The sequence below is a fragment of the Nomascus leucogenys genome, chromosome 3 (genome assembly GCF_006542625.1).
Source record: "Nomascus leucogenys isolate Asia chromosome 3, Asia_NLE_v1, whole genome shotgun sequence".
Lineage (NCBI taxonomy): Eukaryota > Metazoa > Chordata > Mammalia > Primates > Hylobatidae > Nomascus > Nomascus leucogenys.
Window position 1 is genome coordinate 82,471,441 of NC_044383.1, and position 23,272 is coordinate 82,494,712.

At 35.3% G+C, this 23,272-nt stretch overlaps 1 protein-coding gene across 1 annotated transcript in view; it reads left to right on the top strand.

The window, feature by feature from the left end:
• FUT9 (fucosyltransferase 9) overlaps positions 1 to 23,272 on the top strand; it is a 195,446-nt gene that overhangs the window by 78,442 nt on the left and 93,732 nt on the right. The window lies entirely within an intron of this gene.

A 23,272-nucleotide genomic window follows, 5' to 3' on the forward strand; every position in this document is an offset into this window, starting at 1 on the left:
AAACCCCCAAATTAATAAGTGTGAACAATACAAGTACCAATGGACATATAGAGTGCTTACAGCCCATAAGAAAGAGTTAACATTATTTTCAAGCATGTGTATATGAAACATACATACAATTTTTGGAGGGCTGAACCACAAAGATAGTATGAATAAATTTCAAAAATTAGCGTCTCGTATATACTTTTTCTGAACAAAGTCAATAAAAAAGTACTTTTGGAAATAAATTTGTAAAGTCAATTGTTTATGAATTAAAGAAGAAATCACAGTAGAGATTTAAAATAGTTTATGTGAGATATTAATTTTTGAAAAAAATTCTTGATGTAGTTAAAACAACACAGACTACAATTTATATGTTTTAAAAGTAGATGAAAGTGTTCAATTTTATAAGCAAGAGGAAATAATTATATCAACTCATAATTATATCAACTCAAATTTTACTGTTTATATAGTAAAATAAAACTAAAATTTAAAAACTAAAATAAAACATATATTTGACATGATCATCAAGACAAAAACTGACGTTAAGTAAAAGATACACATCTCTGGTAAGATTGAGCAAAAAGGAAAAGGAAAAGCAAAATAAACAATAATAAGAATGAAAAATTGATGCAACTATAGTCATAACAGATCAACTTTAAATCATAAAGACAGTATGAAACAGACAATCATTAAAAAAAGTTACTACAATAACAGTCACACACACCCCGACAGCCACACCCATTGATCATATTTGTATGTAATTTAAACACCTAAAGTAAAAAGATGTGAATTTATTATAAGATATTGAATTAAAATAAATGCAGGAGTCAATAGGATTACGCAAACAAAGGGAAAGTAGGAGAGAAAGGGAAGCACTTAAAATTTGAATGCCAGCTAACAAAAGTAGAAGAAATTTGTAATATCTAATGCAATAGTAATTGATTCAGGCAAGAATCATCAATAAATGATAAAGCCATTGAGAATATATTCTGGTGGGGAGGAGGCTATTTACCCCATCTCAAATGTCACCCTGCAGATTACTTTTTAATTGCAGTGGGAAATATGTACACTGACATCATATAGATCACTTTCTTAAACAAGTGATGTAACTTCACCAACTGAAGGAGAGCCTGACATTATTTGACTCTCATGCAAATAAAAAACCAAATAGTTCAAAGCATTATTTATGTATTCTTCCCATAAATGTTTAGCCTAAATTTAACCATGAGAAGGGTAAATACTGAATTTGAAATATTTTACAAAATAAATTAGAATATTATTTTCTAAAAATTCAATTTTTCAAAAAGCAAAGGAAGGAAGAACTCATAAATTCATTGGGACCCTTTTGTATTAAAGAAGACTAACGAGTCAATAACAATGCATGAATCTTCATTATCATATCTTGGATCATAAAAGAAATCAGTTTTATCTTAGACACAATTGAAAACATTGCATATGAGCCCCATATTATATGATATGCAATTATCATTGCCTTTATGGGTATGACAATGGTATTGCAGTCAGGTAGAGGAATGCCCTTTTTCTAAGAACATTTTGAAATATATAGCTGAGAAATGTCATAATACTTGCAATGTATTTTCAGATAGTTAAGGAGAGAAATGGACTGAGTGAGACAAAGAGAGAGAGTGAGAGCACAAATCTATGGCAAAATGTTAACAATTGAAACTAGTTGAAGGGTTTGTAGGTGATCTTTGCAATACTGCTGCAATCTCCTTATCAATTTGGAAATTTTCCATATAAAAAGTTGGTAAGGAGGGGCTTTGTCAAGTCCAGATGGTATTACAAACAAGTTTTATTGAATCTTTAAGAATTTTGAGTGAGAAAATATTTTCAGAAATAAAGTTTCCATACTAATTTTATAATGTGAGCATAATCTTGAAACTCTACTAGATCAGGACAGTTTGAGAAATTCAAATTTTAGTATATTACTATCAACATAGATACAAAAATGATATTTGATAAAATATTGTCAAATTACAACCAATAGTGCAATAAAAAATAGTATACTATGACCAAGTAGGGTGTATCTCAAATGGACAATAATACTTTAACAGTAAAAAATTGATTGATCTATTTATCAAATTAATAGATTAGAGAAAAACCTTGTAATCAACTAAAATTTCCAGAATATTTTTACAATATTGATCTAAACAGCAGGTAAAATGAATGAATTAGATCTGTATACATCTTTATGGGAATATCCCTGAAACATAATACCGAGTGCACCAATCAATTGGAGAATGATACTTATCCTATGATACACTTGTGTGAAATTCAAAAATAAAGAAAAATCTATATTATGTTATCTGATAGATATATTCACAACAAATATATAAAAAAGAATGTTGAGAGTATATTCCCTAAATAAAATATTATAATGGCTTCCTATAACTCCTAAGATTAATATCAGATTCTTTACTACAGGCTCTAGGAATCTGCATCATCTGATTTTCGCTGACATTTCTAGAATGGTCAAATATTAATCTTCTTCTAGCTCTCTGCTCCAGCCTCACCTGACTTCTTCATTCATACACTTGAATGTGTCTTGTCACAACTCACAATTGAGACTTTGCATATGTCGTTTCCTCTTTCTGGAGTATTTTAGCTCTATTCTTCCTCCTAAATAACTTATCTTTCAGCTCTCATCCCGTATTCAGGAGACGCGAGGTCAAATTCCATCATTTTTCTTTATAACATTTCATACCATTCTTTTCCTTTTCTTTTTTTGGAAACAGGGTCTTGCTCTGTCTCCCAGACTGGAATGCAGTGGCACAATCATAGCTCAACCTCCTGGGCTAAAACAATCCTCCCACCTCAGCTTCCTGAGTAGTTAGGACTTCAGGTGCATGCCACCATGCCTGGCTAATTAAAAAATAAAAAAATCATAGAGACAGAGTCTTGCTATGTTTCCCAGGCTGGTCTCAAAGTCCTGGGCTCAAGCAATCCTCCCGCCTTGGCCTCCTAAAGTATTGAAATTACAGGCATGAGCCACCGCACCCAGCCTCTATTCCTTCCTTTGAGAGCACTATATCAGTTGTTATTTCTCATTGACTTACGAGGTTTTGTGATTAGCATCTATCCTCCCATTAGGCTTGTTCTCCCCACATAAAATCAGAGATGACATCTATTTTGCTAGGCATCATATCCCTAGTACCTTGCACAGTTCTTGACACATTAAAGGTGCCTACCAAATATTTACTAAATTAGTGAATGAATTGGCAAAGTCGTTTCTTTCATAGGATTCTCTTATTTTGATCATGATCCTGTTGAAATAGCTTTCTCTTGATAATTCCACACTTTCATTTATCTTTTCCCTGTGACTAATGCAGTTTGATGTGGTTTGGGCATCTCTACTTGAGTGACAGGATATAGATACTATGATTGAGAGTATCCTCTAGAAGTATGGGCATTGAAGCATTTAAGACCAGAGGAAGGGATATGCTAATCTTGGCAATATATATCAATATATGTTAAGAAATTACATTGAAGAGTTAATAAATTAAATTGCATTAAGAAGTAGAATATTTAACAGAAAATATCCCTGCAACAAAAATTAGAATTTAAATATGAATTTCTTCATGCCCATATTATTTATGAGCATATAATCATCACTTTTCCAGGCGTAAAAATGGCTTCAATGTTATTGCATGAATATGGATCCACATACACACACAAAATGAACTTTTAAAATATTACCAAGAACCTTACACACACCATCTTCATCTGTGTAATAGTCCTTCAGAGGAAGGTATACATTACTATTACAATGTTTACAAATGAGTAAATTACGGGGCAGAGGAGTTGAAAAACTTTCCCCAGGTTATACAGCAGCAGAGTCAAAAATAAAATCCACATCTGTATGACTACTGAGCCCTAGTTTGGTACACTGCGAGCCGAGGATATGAAAGTTTCGCTGAAATTAATGAGGCTGGAATTGTATATGTCATGTTTTAATCTAAGTCAGTGTTTCTTCAAATTTGATGCTGCTCTGTGAAAGATTCCAAAATCAAACAAGTTTTAGATACGCTGCATGTCATATTCAATAGTCCTCCCTTATTTGTGGTTTCAGTTACCTGTGGTCCTCAGTGATCTGAAAAGATTACATGAAAAATTCCAGAAATAAACAACTCACAGGTTTTAAATTGTGTGCTGTTCTGAGTAGCATGATGAAATCTCATCCCATCCCTTTGTCTAGTGTATTCATGCTGTGTTAGTCATTTTGTAGCTAGCTGGTTTGGTTATCAGAACTTGTCACAATATGTCAGTGCTTATGTTCAAGTAACACTTCTTTTACTTAATAATGGCCCGAAAGCAAAAGGATGCTGGCTATTTGGATACGGCAAAGAGAACACATAAAGCACTTTCTTTAATGAAAAAGTGAAAGTTCTGTATAAATAAGGAAATTTAAAAAATCGTATGCTGTGGTTGCAACCTATGATGAGAATGACTCTGCTATCCGTGAAATTGTGAAGAAGGAAAAAATAATTCATGCATAGCATATATTGTGTTGGTACTATCAGTGGTTTCAGGCATCCAATGGGGATCTTGGAATGTATCTCTCATGGATAAGTGGAAACTACTGTACTCAAAAAGTTCTGAAATAGCTTTTTTTATTGCTTAACCCAGCACTTCTAAAAACATACCTGAATAGGGAAGCTGTTCTTGGAAACTGTTCCAGGCTAGAGGGAACTATAAAGTTTTTTCTTCATTTTTTTTTTCTAATGCAAACCTGTGTCCTAGAAAGACAAGTTTTTGTTGTTGTCGTTGTTGTTATTTCAATAGGTTTTTGGGGAACAGATGGTGTTTGGTCATACGAATAAATTCTTGAGCGGTGATTTCTGAGATTTTGGTGCACCCATCTCCTGAGCAGTGTACACTGTACCCAAAGTGTAGCACAATTTTGATAGCACTCCCTGTCCTTTCTCACCTCATGCTTCTGCTCAGGCTGTTCTTTTGGCCTGGAAGACCTATGTCCTCTTTGTGATATGTGGTAAATTCTTATTTACACACTAGTTTAAATGTCACATCATCTGTGAAGCCATCTATTAACCCTTCAATCACATGCCCATATATACACAATAAGCACTAATGAGCTCTAATGTCATAAAATAATGTGAAAGATCCCTCACCTTTAAAGAGCATCTCCTATGTTTAAACCCAGCTCTAAACATTGCAAATTTCATTTCTCATTTAATACTTACAACAATTACGTATTATTACCTTATTTCCCTCCAGTTCACATATCAGTTCTCAGATTCTCTTTCCAGGAAACTCCTCTAAGGAGATGATTACATTGCCTGATTCACTCCTTTCCTCAACTTTCGCTTGAATACATTCAACTAGGGTTGCCCCACCATTCACCAAAGCTTTTCCTGTCTAACATACCAACAGCCGCTACATTAATGAATTCAGACAAAGTATCAGGCCTCATTTATTTGAATTATCAGCAGCATTTGACAAAGTTGGTCCCTTTTTAGAAGTTCAAACCCATTCTTCACTTTTCTTTCAGGATGCTGTACATTTCTGGTTTGCTTTGTACATCACTGGCAATTTTTTTTATGGTCTACTTTGCCGGTTCTTCTCATCTTTACAACTTCTATATGTTGTCCTGCCCCAGCCTTTGGCAGTAATTCCATTCGTGATTTCATCAAATTTCATGTTGGGCATTATGGCTAAGAGGACAGGCCTTTGCACCAGGCTGTCTGGCTTTCAATTGCAGCTCATCTAGTTTGTTTGATGTGTAACCATGGGCTAGTGATCTATCTCTACCTTTCTATGTCTACCTCTATTTTACCTCATCGGTAAAAGTAGGGATTATAGCAGTACCTCAGTCATAGAACTATTGTCACATTACATGATGTAATGTTTGTAAAGAGCATAGAATAATGTCCAGCACTATATGTTTTTGCTGATATTATCTATAATCTAATGACTCATAAAACCTATCTAGCTGGGATTTCTGCTACAAACTTGTGAATGATATATCAAACTACCTATATAATGTCTCTACTTGGAAGTCTAATATATATCTCAAATTTATTATATATAGAATGGAAAGTCTTATCATCACTCTTAAACCAGACATGCTTAGTAAATGGCAACTGCATCCAGTTGCAGATGCAAAAAGACTCAGATGCTTCCTCGATTCCTTTCTCTCAGACCATCCCTCCATCTGTCAAATCTAGATTGTTCTGACTTCAGGTTTTCCAGAATCTTGCTACTTCTCACCTCAACCATTCTAATCCAAACCCCCAGGATCCCTCATCTCAATAATTGTACTAGCTTAGTGCTCTTCTGTGGACTATATCCAACATAGCAGACTGGTTATTTTAAAATATAAGTCAGCTCATATCTCTCCTCTGCTTCTAGGCTTCTGTGACTTTTTACCTCACTGGTTAAAATCTGGAATTCTTACACTGGTTTATAAGAATTTACCTAATCTGTCCCATCACTCCGTTAATCTCTCTAATCTCATCTACAAGTTTCACTTCTTGAAGTCCACTCTCACTGCTCTGGCCCCCTCACAGGTCCTGTGGGAATCTAGAGGTGGTCTTCTCTCAGCCTCCTTGTGCTTGCCATTCCTCTGTCTAGTGTGTTATTTTCTAAGGCACCTGCGTGTGTGTGTGTCTTATTCTTTCAGATCTTTACTTAAAATTCACCTTCCCAAGGTCTTTGCCTACTCTATTGAAAATTGCAACTCCACTCTACCCCGGCCCCCTTTTCTCCTTATTTTTTTCTCTGGAGCTCAGAATGATCTAGCACAATATGGTTTTTATTCGTTTTTTGTTTTTTCAACTCTTCCTTCCAGAACATAAGCTCAATGAAGGGAGGAATTTTTATTTCATCTGTTCACTGCATATCTCTGGTATTAGAACCTCCAGCACATATTAGGCACTTAAGCAATAGTCATAGAATGAATTACTTCCTTCTCATAAGGGATAAAGAAAGTGAAGCTCATAGAGACAAATCATTTTCCTTGACTATCCAAAATTTACCCAAGGGATCCAAAGTCAAAACACAGAATTAGAAGACACAGGTCAGCATCTAGGCTACACATACTGAAGGAATAAGTAATTCATAGAAGATAATAATAGAATAGCCAAATGCATACTCTTCTTCTCACTAGAAGGGATTTCCCTGAGAAAAGGAGCAGTTTTAGTCATCTTTATAACCTGGCACCTAATATAGTGTGGGAATCACAGAAGCAGCGGTGTGCTGGAGCCAGCTCCCCAAGCTCAGAAGAGTGGGTTGTATGCTCTCTTCCAATCCTGCTTTTTGTGACATATGTTGGTAGATTGGAATTGGCCTTACTGAGAATATTTACACCACGGAAATTAGCAAACAAGTCAGGGCTTATTAAATATTTACCTGAAAAACACTGCAAAGAAGATAGTTAAAAAGATATATATTGCTGTATGAGTGAATGAATCTTGAGTAAAATGTATAAGGTAGATATTATAGTCCGAGGCATCTTTTAGCATACAGGTGCTGTAGATAAGGTGAAAAGGTCAAAACTGTTGATCGATAACTTTCAATGAACATTACAAAAACAAACAATAACAAATAAAATCTTTGATATAGAATATAGTTCAATTTCTTACTCCATAAGCGCTATTTAGATAGAGCTCTCTGTCTTACCTATGGGATAATAAAAAATAAGGCTAATATTTCCTCCTAAGTATAGTATCCCACATAATGTATATTCATTTTGTATTTTATCTTTATGTGTCTGTGAATATACATAATTTTTCCACTAGACAAGTCCTTCTTAAATATTTTTAAATCACCATTTATTTTAAGAAAGTCACCTTCATATAAAAAGGCAAAGATACAAAAAATATGCATACAATTTCCAGGGGAGCACCGATCTTCAAAATACCATTCCACCCTTGCTCCCACCCCAACAAATAGGCTCCAGGTTAAGAACTCTGTACTTGAAGTAGAGGATCCTAGGGGCAGGCTATTTGTCTAAGTTATTGCCTACCTATTCCCAGCATGTGTCTGACATACTGACACTTAAAAAAAGAAAATAAAGAAAAAAAAAAGAAGACTTGCAGATTGAATAAATGGATGGAATGAATAGTTATTTTAGTTGTTTCTTAGATCTTCTCTTTCCCTAAACACCTCCAATTTTGTCAACTACTTTTTATAAAGCATGATTTTCATACCTACAACTTCTGGATCTCCCTCCTCTGATACTCAATGTTCTTGATTTTGGAGAAAGTCAAATTATTGCCTCATTCCCCCAAACTCAAATACAGAGTTATTGTTATAGTTTACGATTCAACTAATGTTCCAGGCAACATTTCTTTAATCACTCACGATCCACAGTGATCTTTCATTTAGCTAAAACTCTAGATTCTTTTCACCTAAAAGACTATAGCTAGCTCCTTCTATCATTCTATTGCCCTAGTGGACTTTTAAATTTTACTCTCTATTTTTACCATTAAATTCCATTGTCAGTTTCAACCATTGTTCTAGCCTGTGAAGCTCTTTGGAAATGACATAACATAGTTGTCAGAACTCCCAGTTAGAGTCATTCCCAAATGTATTCAATATGTCTTATGTGTCATCAAATAGTTCACTAAAAATTACTTTAAGAATAATAGAAGCCAGGGACCTCCTGCAGTTTTACAGTGAGCCATTAATCAATATTGTTTGGTAGGAAAGATCTATCACCTACAGATTCAGCAAACTACTTAACTATTCAACCCACATTTATTCATCCTATCCACAAGGAAATCTTAGGAAATTTCAAATGTGCTGTTGAAATCCAGGGGATTTAGATGAGGCATGGTACAGTCTGTTATTGTAACTTTTCCCTGAGATACTGTTGTATACACCTCCTTTGTGCTTTCATAAAATTTTGTGCATGTCTCTATCATAGTCTTTACCACAATGTACCCTGATTTTCTTTTGCATCTGTCTTCTCGAGCACTGTGAAGTCCTTGGAGAATTAATCTGTGCCTCCTTTATCTCTGTATTATCAGAACCTTATGTGTAGTAGTTAATAAATATTTGTCAAACAGATGAGTAAATAATAGGAGTCTCATATTGTACCTTATTATGTGAAAATCTGTATAAAATTTATAATTTTCTCTGGACTTATTCTAGGAAGCAAATCACTAAAGATGATTCACAACAATTTGGGAGAATAGAGGAGCCAGTTCATTTCTTTGTGCCTCACTTACAACATTCTTACTATTTTAACTTTGTGCACATATGGAATGTGTGACTTGGTTTTATAACAGAAAGACAATTTTATCCTTCTTAAGCTAAAACTGTACATGCTATTATGATTATTTCTGTTTTCCTCCTTTTAAGCTAAAACCGTACACGCTATTATGATTATTTCAGTTTTCCTCCTTTATATGTAATCTTTTGCATTTCTTTCTAAAAGGTCAGAAACAGTATCTCATTAACACTTCAGAAAAAATAGTTGCCAATGTTTCCATTCATAGACCTCATACTTGGAGTGTCTCCTTTAAACTTATATGAAAATGATAAAATGCCACAAAATCACAGTGTTCCTGAATATTTATGCACTCTTGTATATAAAACTTACTTCAGACTTTCTGGTGCTTGCCTGATAATAATAAATTTATTAGTGTATTTAGAATATAAAATATCATCATTTTATGCCTGCCTTTTGATGGCCAGACACTCATCAGTTTTTTTCCAAAGCCAGATTTCTATAAGGAGACACTCATTGATAAAATATCCAGTGTTCCTGTACAGAGGTTGAGTAATTAGTTTCTACCACAGACTGGAAACCTCAATGTATGGAGAACAAAATAACCTTGTACATTATGTGCAATCTTTATTAATTGAACTTTAAGCTAGCCCTTGAGATTTTTACGCAATCTGCAACAAAAAGGTCAATGGAATGGCAATGAATCTTATTGTATTTATTAGTTCATTTTGCAAATGCTAACATTGGGTGAGAATTGATTCAATTTATCTGTAATCTAATACCAAAGGACTATTCATTTACATTTACTTGGAAAATAACATACCCAAGGGAAATCAGAAGGAACATTTGCAATAGCAATGGTCATACTAGAGGTTGACCATGATTCTCATTTCACACCATTTCTTAAAATTATCAAAAAGTGCCTTCAAATGAATTATTACTTTGAATTTAACACGCACACACACCCACACACACACAGATATATAATATTTAAAATGCTGTTCTAGGCTTCAAGGGTACAACATAAATAAAATAGTCAATGTCCTCAAAAAACTCACAATCTAATGAGAAAACAGAAATTTGAGAATTCATTCATTATAGTACAAGGTAAAGCAAAGGAAACACTTTGATGTCAATATGAAATTATCTATGGGAGTACAGACGATTTAAAGATGAAACTTTATAAAGTGAGAAAGATTTCACTTATGTCTTAGATGATTAGCAGAATTTCACAAGTTTTAATGGAGATATTAAGCAAAAGCCCAAATATGGACAAGAACTCTGGAAATAGCTAAAGAAATTTACAATTATGGGAAGTGGAGAACAGAGCTGTATGACTGAGATATGGTGATGAGTGATGATCGATAAGCCAAGAAGTAAAGACGCAGGTTAGAATTTGAAGAACCGCCTTTCTTTTCCATGTTAAGTTGTCAGGTAGTGAGGTACTACTGAACAGTTTGACCTTTGGAATGGGTTGAGTTAAACCTGAGTGTCTATGTTTTAGAAAGTTATCATTTGTGACAACACACCGGTGTAAAATCTGTAGTTTTCTTAATGTATGTGAAGATACTCTTGGCTGTGACAATGGATTAAAAGGAAGGGAAAGATAAATTAAAAGTTAGAATTAGGACTTACTGTTTGAATGAAAATGGAAGTTTAGGAGGCATCAGGATTAAAGATGGCATCAGGATTTCTACTTAGTACTATTGCATACATGTGTAATCAAGTGTGAATTATTAAACAAAACTAGATACTTCATATCTGATTATGTAATTACTATTTAATATTTTTAACCTAAGTGTTCTTAATTCTGCAAAGAATTCTAAATTTAAAATGCCTAAGTAATCTTTTTCAGTTCATGCAAATATAAATGTGTGGGCATGTTTGTGTGGGTGTCTTGTTTTACTGAAATATCTTCAAGAATAATGTTTTAGGGAAAAAAAATATTAAGAACATAAAAATGGGCCAGGCGTGGTGGCTCATGCCTGTAATCCCAGCACCAAGGCAGGTGGATCACCTGAGATCAGGAGTTCAAGATCAGCCTGGCCAACAAGATGAAATCCCATCTCTACTAAAAATACAAAAACTTAGCTGGGTGTGGTGGGGGGGTGCCTCTAATCCCAGCTACTCAGGAGGCTGAGGCAGGAGAATCACTTGAACCCGGGAGGTGAAGGTTGCAGTGAGCCAAGATGGCACTACTGCACTCCAGCCTGGGCAAACAAGAGTGAAATTGTCTTAAAAAAAAAAAAGAACATAAAAATGTACATTTTATTACACGTTCAATTATTTCATTAAGGAGATCACAAGTTTCCTCCTTGAGGAGACAGGGAAGTCTTCATTCTTTTACATACTCCAATTCTGGAGACAAGATTTCATTCCATTGCCCAGGCTGGAGTGCAGTGGTGCAATCACAGCTCACTGCAACCTTGACCTCTTGGGCTCCAGCTATTCTCCCACCTCAGCCTCCTCGGTAGCTGGTATGACAGGCATGCCCAGCTTTTTTTTTTTTTTTTTTTTTGTACTAGAGACAAGGTCTTGCTATGCTGCACAGGCTCACATTCTCCCTTTCTACCTGGTCAGTGTCACCAGGAATTTATATCATTTTATCCTATGATGATTAGAAAATGTTTGTATATGAAGATATATTTAATAGTTATTTATTTCATTTGATATCACATATGGATATGTATGCACATGTGTGTAAAAATATGTGTGTAAAGTCTCAAAAAATAACCTGTGGGTATTTCAATAAAACACAATAAAACTTTCCTGATTGGTCATGACAATTGCATGCAGATAAAAACTTTCTAATAGCACGTCTTCACATAGAAGTAGGTAACAATGTTGTTGAGAAATCGTTGTTTATTTCTTAAAAATTATGTGCACTAATGTAAATGTTCATATGTAGATGTAGGTATTTAAAAGATGGCATATATTATAAACATATTTATTACAATGACAAGTAAGAAGAATATTCCAGAAATTTTACATATAAATACAGCACTAAATTTACCTGAGTTTAAAAAAAAATGATTATTAGGTCATTGACATTAATTTAAAATAATAATTATGTTTTGTTTTTTACTGAGATAATTTTCTAATTCTTATTTCCCTTTCCTTTTATTTGAGTCCTTGGATCTGTAATTGCCTTGAATTTTTTTGGCCAATACAATTTTCATGTCAGGTGCTTCTCTAAGAGGTGTTATAAATTTTTTCTCTCAAAGCTGACCCAAAGGGGCCATGAGTTCACTTTTGAGACACATTTTGCTACAATACAGTCATCTTATCTTAGAGTTGTCTGTGTAAACTGCCTTAAGCCTATAACTTTACTTATAATCACATATGATTCATTGGATTTGAAGTTCAAGCCTCTGAATTTTCTTTTTTTAATCAGCTTTTTCGGTTTGAAAATCCTAAGCTCTAGATGTAGTTGAGTTTGATACCCACATCAAATATCATGTAGAAATTGTGTGTTTTCCCCCTATATACCTAATTTGAAAAGAAAATATCTTCCCGTTACACCAGAGAGAATAGTTTAAACTTAGTTTCCTCTCATGCACCATGCTACACTGGAATGTGTGACATGCTGTGCCAATAGACATTACATATGGAAACAGAAGAGTACTTTGAAGAGCTGACAGAAGGCTAGAGTGACTAAAGCAGACTGTACAAAGCCAAGAGAGTAGTAGGCAGGTCCAGACTTCCTTGGTCTTGGGCTATTGGAAAAGAGCAGTCAAATGCTTGAATGGGAAGTAGGGGAGGAGACCAGTGAATATTTCAACAATATTATCATGCAACAGCATTATTTAAGCTCATTTTAAGTTCAGTCAGGGCAAATACGCACACACACACAAACATATGCGTGTGTGTGTATATGCATATGTATGTATTTTCTAGACACTTTCCTTCTTCCTTTTTGCCCTAAATTTCCATCTCTCAGGTGAACAGAATTCTTATTCTGCCTTCTTTATATTCAAGAACTCAACACTACAGCATCCCACTGTTACCTCAACTACTCTCCTTACCCAAATTAAAGTTAAATCTATAAGGAGTGTGTTAATTTCCTAGGGCTGCCATAATAAATGACCACAAACTGGGTGGCTTCAAACAACAAACATTTATTCTTTCACAATTCTGGAGGCTGGAAGTCCAAACTGAAGGTGTCAATAGTGTCAGGCTTTCTCAAATGGCTCCAAAAAGAATCCTTTCTTGCTCCCTCTATCTTCTGGTGGTTGCTAGCAAGTTTCTTGGTTTGTGGCAGCATAACTTCAATCTCTGCTTCTTCTTTCTGTGAGTCTGTGTATCTCCAAAGCTCTCTCATATCACCAGTTATTGGATTTAGGGCCTAACCCTCTCCTGTGTGATTTTCATCTTTTTTCTTTACATCTTTTCTTTATTGAGGTATATTTGATGGATGAAAATTGTATAAATAAGATATACAGCATGCTTTTGATATACATATAGGCTGTAAAATAATTACTATATTAAAGTTAATTGGTGGTTCCATCTTAACTTGATTGTATTGGCAAATGATGTATTTCCCAATAAGGTCCCATTCACAGGTACCAGGGATTAAGACTTCAACATGTCTTTTAGGGGTGCCATAATTCAGTGCACAACAGGGGGCTAATCTCAGCTAAGTGTTTAGAAGGACAACCACATTATCTGAATAAATCGATTTACATAAAAGTCAGAATAACACTGCCTTTCTAAGGAAGAAGTTTATAAAACAAATGTACTGAATAATGTACACACTGTTAAGGGTAAGAGCATTCCTAGTACCTGCTTTCTATCCAGAGCTTTCAACTCTCCACCTTCAGTAAACTCAAGGCCAAGGTTATATTTCTCTACCCATTTGCCAGAGTAGATCAACTATGAAATGAAAAGGATACGTAAGCAGAAAATTTAGGTTGTGTATTTTATTTCCTTTTTCTTTAGTAATATTTTCACTCTTAGAGCATTTTAATATTATTTGACCAAATTGTATGAAAAATGGCTTGATACTTTAATTTTCCCATGTTAGGACGAATTGAGATCTGCATATTTGCCATACATGGTCCATATATGAAGGATAGATATAAAATATATGAAGGACATTGATGAAAAATGTTGGCAGTAGAAAACTACCCAAGTGTAAATTTTGTTTTGTTTTGTTTTGTTTATTTGTTTCTTTGAGACGGAGTCTCACTCTGTCGCCCAGACTGGAGTGCAGTGGCACGATCTCAGCTCACTGCAATTTCCACCTCCCGGGTTCACGCCATTCTCCTGCCTCAGCCTCCCGAGTAGCTCGGATTACAGGCGCCCGCCACCATGCCTGGCACATTTTTTGTATTTTTAGTAGAGATGGAGTTTCACCATCTTGCCCAGGCTGATCTTGAATTCCTGACCTCGTGATCCACCCGCCTCGGCCTCCCAAAGTACCGGGATTACAGGCATGAGCCACCATGCCTGGCCACACAAGTATAAATTATTTTGTGTAGTTTTCTACACAAAATAGAAGGCAGGTACAGATTTTTTGGCAGGTACAGATTTTATTTTTTCCAAAATACATTCTAAGTGTGTATTAGAAGAACAAATAAGAACAAAGACAGAGTCATCTCGAGGCTTCATATCAGGCAATCTGGGTTCTTCTGTGCTTACTTAGAGTCAGATTTATTCACAGTGGTGGAATGCTCACGCCTCTAAGGAATAAGTTCAGAAGAATGTGGTACGTTTTTTAGGCTATTAAAATTGTGAAATTCAAGTTTTAAAATGATTCAAAAGGAGATAAATCTGTTTTAAAACAAAATGCATTTCTTTGTATGCAGTGAGTCAGAGTACTGCTTTGTGGTAAATTGCCCTATGTTCTGAACAATATAATGTATTTCATTTTTTAATAACTCAGTTTATTTGTAAACCATGTAGTATTAACACATAGCTCAAACTATTGTATTTAATATAGAAATTGCAGTTAAAATTGGAGTGGACTCTTTTTTCTTTCCCAGAACATTCATTGTTTGAGGAGAATTTAACAAGAAATTCTGATTTTTAAAAATCCCTCATCAGTGTAAGCACACCTTTACAAATAAAAATCATATTATTCTAAATTAAATTGCCATGGCATAAAATAGCCACTTAATATTTTTGCTAGGAATAGTATGTCTTCTTTGTTGATTACAAAAAACATACCATGCTAAATTTTATCATTTGCTTATTGATTTCCCAAGAGCCCTTTGTCTAAATGAAAAGCTGTGTCTTAAGTTTTCTAATTAAAATTTATAGTGATAGAATTATTTTTCATGCAGTTAATTTATACTCAAGAAAACTTTTAATAGTTATTTAAATAATGATAAGTTTCTATAGTCTTTTTTTCTTCAGTTGTTTTGAACACTCTGGAGCTGATCTGTTATTTTTCACAGCATGATCCCCAAACATCTGCAACAAATTCCTCTAAAAATTAGGAAAATTGTTACATGTGGAAATTCAGGATCTTACCCATACCTATTATCAGCGTCTCTGGAAATATACTTCATAAATATCTGTTTCTAATATGCCATTAGATGATTCTTACGCCTCTTAAATTTTAAGAACCCAGTGTTAAAGAGAACAAACCAGTGTATCCTAACCTTTCCAACATTAGTGATCTCTAGGCTTTGTAGTACACTGGGATAACCTGTTCAATGAATGTCAGCTTCTTGTAGAAGTCATCCAGTGGTCAGGAAAGAGAGAAAGCCTGAACTGCCTCTTACTACCCCTAGAGTTCTGGAGTTCTGGGAGCCTGACTGAAAATAGCAGGCAGCATGTATGGAGCTATATCAATGAGAGTGAGCCCAGGATAAATCATCACAATCAATCAACCCTTCCTTCCTTCCCTCCCTCATCTTCTTAATGCTTTCTCTATTTTTGTCAGAAGAATGGGGAGGGAGGGTTGTTGGGAGAAGAACAGCAGCATATCAAAACCCTGCTTTATCTTATCTTGACCTCATTTAACATTCTTAAAAACATGTGCTTTTGAAAGGAAGTATTCAATTTTTTTCTTGTTATTGCCATAGACAAAAAATTAATAAAGAGTAAGAAGTGTTACCAACTGTCTGTCCCTGGCCTACTTTCCCAATCCCAGTTCCAAGAGGCATGTCCTTCTTGGTGGGTGTGACTGATGGTAGATAAAAGTGTTATACGATCTTTGTCTGACTGTACCTCTTATCTCCCATCTTCAGATCCTTCTTCCTGGGAGGATTTTAACATGTAAGATGAGGAATTAAAACACCATCTGAATAAGTATGAAGTGCATTGCAGTCTTTGGGAGCAACACCCAGAACTTAGCCCAAACCTTATTCTGTCCATCAGAAGCTCCCAGGCTACCGACTGGTCTGTCTTTCCCAGGCCTGTTACAAGAAAAGTCAGGGCTTATCATTCATCGGTTTAATTATTCCAAGACCCTCTTAGAGCTAGAGAAATGAAGAGATGGAGTGCTTAAACTTGATTGATTTGATTGAAAGACACAAAGTATCAAACCATTTTTCAGACATATGTCTCAGTGAAATTAAAAAATAAAAGAATTCATTTTGGTCTAAACCAGAATTTGGTAAATGGTAGCACTTTATGTATGTCTGTCTTCATATTACAAAAGCAGAGTGGAGCAGATGCAACATAAATTGTATAATATATGGGTACCTATAGGACATCTTTGACTTTGCCTCCTGGCCTGCAATGCCTAAAATGTTTACCATATGGATCTCTAGTGCACAGCTTTGCTAACCTCTGGTCTAAATCAAAGCATTCATGATTTATTTTCTCCAGCATCTAAAGGCAAAATATGCATCCGCTGTATTCCATAAAAAATTATTCATACATGTTTTAAAACTTGCATATTTTATTTTCATATCACCTAACATAAGACAACCATAAATGTGTAGGAACAACAGCCTTAGCCCCAACAACTACAACAGCACCTATCATAATAGGGATTCCATAAATGTTTTGATTAAAATAAGTCTTTAAAAATATATGTACATTCTGCATTGTATTTATGATATACTGTCTCTCTATTTTAGAATAAATTTCATTTTCTCCAATCTTTGAGTAAAATAGATGCTTTAGGAAGAATGTACAATGAGGTTTCTAGTACTGCTTAAAGCTCAGGGGAAGAAGCTCAAGAATTTGTCCTGAAGTGTGCAAGTTTTAAAAGAACAAAGCAGCTTTCCCTTCCCTGAAATACATGTTGAAAATATTTCTATTGATAAAATATATGTATAAATTGGGACAAATCTATTTCAAACATCTATTATAACAATTACTAATCTGTATTCCAAGTGTAAGTGTATTTTAAGTTCTTAAGACACTGATGTTTGTCAATGGTCCTAAGCGTTACTAATTCTGTCGCCTGCAGCAACTCAGCATGTAGAACAGACTATATCATTCAAGGCTAGCCTTCTACAGAACATTCAACCCTGTTCAACTCATGAGGATCTACATCCTATTCACTTTAACTACAGAGTCAAGACAGATCTTTCAAGGCAGCTAAGTGAGAGAGCAGGAATGAGAAGAAAGCACAACCCTTGAAAGAGTTCAGATAATGAAAATAAACAAGAGCTGAAGAAGCAAGTACAAATCATGCACGTCTCTCATGGCCACTCCTTTTTTTTTTTTTTTTTTTTGGTCAGATAATGCAAAGATATGGACCTGGGGAGATGACCTTTAAATCGTCTAGCCCAGAATTTGTTCCATAATAAAATACTTAATAAATGTTCATTATTTCCCTCCCTTCTTCTCATTCATTCTCACTTGGCTTTGTTCTTTTCAGTCTAGGATTCTTATTCATATTTCTACCTAATGTAAAGAGCCAACCAACATTTTTTGGACTGCGAGGGGGAAAATTTTCTTTTCCATGTACATTTATGAAAAAGGAATTCTTTAGAGCCAAATCATCCCATGTTGTATGCAAGAGGCAGACACGCCACACCAAGAATGGGCCTCTGGAATCAATCTGTCTGGGTTCCAGTGAAGCTGTACCACTTACAAGCTGAATGACCTTGGACAAATTGCTTAACCTCTCTGTGCATCACATTTCTCATCTCTAAAACTGGAATAGTACTACTTCATAAGCTCGTTGACAGGACTGAATGAGAACATATATGTATAGAACCCTTAAAATTGTGCCTGTATATAGTGAACACTCTTTTATCACTAGGTGTTATTATTACTAGCATTAATGAGAATCAAGCTCTCAGCATGACCCAGGGGCTCTCCAGCTCACCTCCACTGCCCTGTGCATGTCTTCCATTACACTCTCTACCACTCTGTTCCACAGAGGCTATATTACTTTTTAGTCCCAAAATGATATTATCCTTGTTATGCTTATCTTTGCTCGTGCCGCAGTGCCTTGCTGTTATTCAGCATTCACTTTGCATAGCCTATTTTCCATTAAGCTTCCACCTTGTAAAATAGAATGCCACTACATTGTACCCAAAGCCAGACACACACACACAGTTCATTTGTACACACACAGTTCATTTCTCTTTTTCCCCTTCCACTTCTAGACTGTGAAGATTTCAAGGGCAGAGAGAGAGAGTGTTAGGAACCCTTATGGCCATAACCCCTAGCAACTCTCTGTTACATAGAAGACATTTAGAAAATGTATGTTGAATTAAAAAAAGCTTAAAGGCCCAGTCATAAAATTTTGATTTCATAAAATTCTACTTAAAGTACAGCCACAGGATTTGGCTCCTGACCTCTTTTGGCAGCAACACTCACTTATTATCATAAACAGCACATAGTACTTGTCATTATTTTTCAAAATTCAATGTCCTTTAATCTCATCTGGTCAGCTGAATTAAGAAGTTTGCTTCTATTAATGGAATTCAGTTTTCAATATATCTGAGGTGTTTTTAACAACACCATTCAGAGTTCTCTGAAGCTTCTTTTTAAATAAATAATGCTCCATTTGGCCATTTCTTTGTTCTTTTATATTTATAGATTGTATAGTGTTTTTCTTAATCATTTGCACTATCTTTAATTCAACAGCAACTGAAAACAATTATATAAAACTAGTGTGTCTCCATATTTTTCACCTTTGGTGAATTTTTCCCCAAATTTACTAAAGTATCTTGCATAAAGATCTAAATTTTATTATTTAAACTGACAAATTTCTCTACAAAAAAATTACTCAACAATGATTCAAAAATGATGACTCAATGATGCATTTGTGTTTGTGAAATGACCATACTAATTAATTGGATTTAATACTTTATTCAAATATATCAAATGTATTCCAAATCCAAACACTTATTTCCACCAAACCTAACAACCACCATTGTCTCTCAATTCAAGGACAGTAATAACCTTTGAACTGGCTACTGCTTCCAGGCTTGACCCTCTATTGTCAACAGGACAGTTGAAGTGATCATTTAAAATTGTATTCAGATCATGCTAGTTCCAAGCCAAAACCCTCTTGTATCCATTGCACTATAAAGTCTAACTCTTTACAATGGCCTTTGAGGTCCATCAAGACCTGCTGCTGCCTGGCTATCTTACCCTTCCCTCACACCCACCCCACCCATAGTGCTCTGGGTAACTATAGCTACAGGTATACTGGGGTGTTTTTCTTTTTTGTTTGAACAAGCAGTGCTTGTTACTGTCCTGGGCCTTTGCACTTTGTGTCTACTCTCCTTGTAATGCTAGATCTTGAATATAAGGCTGAGTCATTGTCTCCAACTCACACAAGACCTCCTTCATGAAACCTTCCTTTTCTGGATGCTTCTCTTCAGTGGGCCTTTCCAGTCCCACTCAGGTGCTGGCACCTCTCAGTCAGTTGTTTCTCAGCTCTGTCTCTTCTAATGGCCTTGCTAATTCAGCCTGCCCTTGATCTTGGTGCTCAGATTCCTCAGAGTCTCTACTACTTTTCTCTTATGACACCTGGCTAAAGCTGCGAGCCTCATAAACCTTTTTGGCTGAGCCATTTTGCTCATAGAAGGCCCATTTATCCCCCTGAACTTATTATCCATATTGCATGATAGCTAAAGGAAACTTGAGATTGCAAAGTGAGTCTGTCATGCCACAGGGCCTCCTTGACTGCTACTTGGGATCCACATGTTAGCCTGGGATTACTCAGCACAGTAATATCCTCCAAAACTTGAAAGCAAAAACCCTGAGCATCCCCTCAACTTAATTAAGAATTTTGAAAGACACATCCCCTAGAGGATTGGCCTTGAGAAGCTGGGAAGAAAAAACAAGAGCTGTGGCAGCCACTTTTCTCTACCACTGCGCTCTTTCTCTCCACCTATTCTGGCATTTCTCAAAAGAATGCCTGAAGGCTTTTTTCCTATCGTGCATTTTTGAAGGGTATCATTCTGTTGCCAAGGCTGGAGTGCAGTGGCATGACCATCTATAACCTTAAACTCCTGGGCTCAAGCAATCTTCCCACATCAGCTTCCTGAGTAGCTGGGACTATAGGTATGCACAAATGTGCCTATGTTTTTAAAAAAATTTTTTTTTACAAAAACAGGGTCTGATTATGTTAGTCAAACTGGTCTCGAACTCCTGCCCTTAAGAGGTCCTCCTGCCTGGGCCTCCCAAAGTACTGGGATTACAGGCATGAGCGACTGTGCTTGGCCTGTTTTTTCTACATGATTTGAAACTCTTTTATACAAAATTCCATGCAAACCCAGTCATTTATGTTTGTTGACAAACATCGAGATGAAAAGTAAAAACACTTAGTGAATCATCTTAATGTTTCATCTTTAAGTTACTAAGCATCTGGGTCTTAGCAAGACATCTAAATAATAAACTAACCCATCAAGGAGGAAGAAACTGAAGGGCTTTCTAAAGACTGATGTTAAACTATACATTATGTGGGAGTTTAAGTTCCTTTGTAGGTCACTCAGGACTTGCTTTATGAATCTGGGTGCTCCTGTGGGACTGTAAACTAGTTCAACCATTGTGGAAGTCAGTGTGGCGATTCCTCAGGGATCTAGAACTAGAAATACCATTTGACCCAGCCATCCCGTTACTGGGTATATACCCAAAGGACTATAAATCATGCTGCTATAAAGACACATGCACACGTATGTTTATTGCGGCACTATTCACAATAGCAAAGACTTGGAACCAACCCAAATGTCCAACAACGATAGACTGGATTAAGAAAATGTGGCACATATACACCATGGAACACTATGCAGCCATAAAAAATGATGAGTTCATGTCCTTTGTAGGGACATGGATGAAATTGGAAAACATCATTCTCATTAAACTATCGCAAGGACAAAAAACCAAACACCACATGTTCTCACTCATAGGTGGGAATTGAACAATGAGAAATCATGGACACAGGAAGGGGAACATCACACTCCGGGGACGGTTGTGGGGCGGGGGGAGCGGGGATGGACAGCATTATGAGATATACCTAATGCTAAATGGCGAGTTAATGGGTGCAGCAAACCAACATGGCACATGGATACATATGTAACAAACCTGCACATTGTGCACATGTACCCTAAAACCTAAAGTATAATAATAAAATAAAAAATAAATAAAAACTATGCATTAAAATAATGCTTTAAATAACAGAAATTGAGTGTCTTCTTCCCACCTCTACCCCATGGCAGGGGGATGCCTTACCATTGTAGGAAGAAAGACATGTAGAAAAATAAAAGAGAAAAATGTACTATCATTATTTGACTGGCTTGGACACAAATATAGGGATTTTCTCCCTACACATAATAGAAAAAGGGAGATAGAGATAATAAAAAGTAAGTTCAAATAAAACATTATCAACAAAAGTAATCAAAAGAGTAGCTCAATTACTTAAGTGTGATTTATTCAACATTCTGAGCCATTAAATTATAACCATGATTTGGGAAACACACACACACACACTCACACACACACAAACACACAAATCTGAGTTACCAAATAGATAAAAGAACTCAGGCCACTTCCTGGCCCTCATTATTTGCTCTCATTCTAGAAATAATTCTAAGTCCTTGATTTTTTCTGACTTCTCAGCCAAGGTCTTTTTGAAAGCATCAAATCAGATGTTGGATGGTAAAAACAAAAACAAGAAAACACTGGTACAATGAATGCAAATGTTGTGACAGCAAATAGTAATATATATATGTATATATGACAGATGTTTGGGAGCCAATTTATACGGATGTCTATGCCTCTTCTCTAGTTTTTATTTAGTGATTATTTTGATCTTTTATGTGCAGAATTATAACCAATACACTGCATACTTTATATGCAATATTGTGTTTGTGGTTTTACTCATTTAACAATCCTAAGACAGCTACACACAGTTTCAACAAATAAATTAATTTTCTCTATATAGCATTTTATTATTTTTTCTAATTGGGACCTCTAATAGTATTGAAAGTAGATAGTTAAGCAGAATAGTCTTACAAACAACATCCGGAAGCCATGTGCAAGCGAAGATTGTAATAATAGAGGAGACACTTTGAAGTTAGGTTTGGATTTGACCCACAGCTACAATACCTTCTAGCTTCTTAATATGTACCAGTTGTCTGAGTTATCAGAACCTTTTAAAATGAGAAAACTAAAACCTACCTTACAAGAATGCTTTCATAATTATATGACAATCATACACACCCACAAAAACACTAAACAAATGTTACAAAATATAGACAAATTTCTTCATTTACAATGTCTTATACATTTGAAAAAAAGAACAGTTAGGTGATATTTGACTTTTTAAAGACAAGACAGATCCATTTCTTCATGTTTGTATTATCTTTAAATGTGTTTGAATCCAATATCAAAGTATAAGGGGGAAAAGGTACTAAATTCAGTGAAAATTAAATCATTTTTCTTTCAAGCGTAGTCCAAGGCTATGTGGAAATCCACTAAGAAATCCGATTGAATTTTGTTTTAAAATCTACTGCTTTAGGAAAGAAAAACAAATGCAAGTGTTTGAGGGACATAAAATCAGAACAAAACGTGTTGGTGTGTGCGCGCAAGTGTGTGTGCATGGGTGTATGTAATGAGAACAAGATACTTAACAAGTATGTTTGGTTAGTGCTAAATGTAAGAAGCCCCTTGGGTCTGTTCTATAGCAAAAATGAATTTTTTTGACAGAGG